This window comes from Triticum dicoccoides, chromosome 4A (genome assembly GCF_002162155.2).
Source record: "Triticum dicoccoides isolate Atlit2015 ecotype Zavitan chromosome 4A, WEW_v2.0, whole genome shotgun sequence".
Classification (NCBI taxonomy): Eukaryota; Viridiplantae; Streptophyta; class Magnoliopsida; order Poales; family Poaceae; genus Triticum; species Triticum dicoccoides.
The window spans coordinates 671,491,054-671,491,463 of NC_041386.1; positions in this window are offsets into that span (position 1 = coordinate 671,491,054).

Genomic DNA, 410 nt, shown 5'->3' on the forward strand with positions numbered 1-410 from the left:
CCGAGGGCTTTTGTCAGCGCGTCGTTCTCTCTGTTGAACTTGATCTTCCCCTGTTGAGCATCCCTCATTGCGTTAATAAGGGCTTGGGTGGGTTTAATTAATTTGCCCCGGTAAACACACTCCCCTGTCTCCGGGTTCAGCGTTCCCCCATGCCCGTACCACCAGCTTTTGGCCCTTGGGTCCCATCCCTCCGTACCTGGACGGATTCCTCGCGCCCTCAGCTCGTTCTCCATCTTCTCCCACCTAGGCTCCCAAAGGCGATACCCTCCTGGCCCCATAACATGATTGTACTCCTTCTTAGCCGCATTTTCCTTATTTTTTTCGATATTTGAATGAACTGCTCCGATTTCTTTTGCTTCACAAATTCTGGCCAATCATCTTTCAGTTTCTCATATTGTCCTTTGAAATCC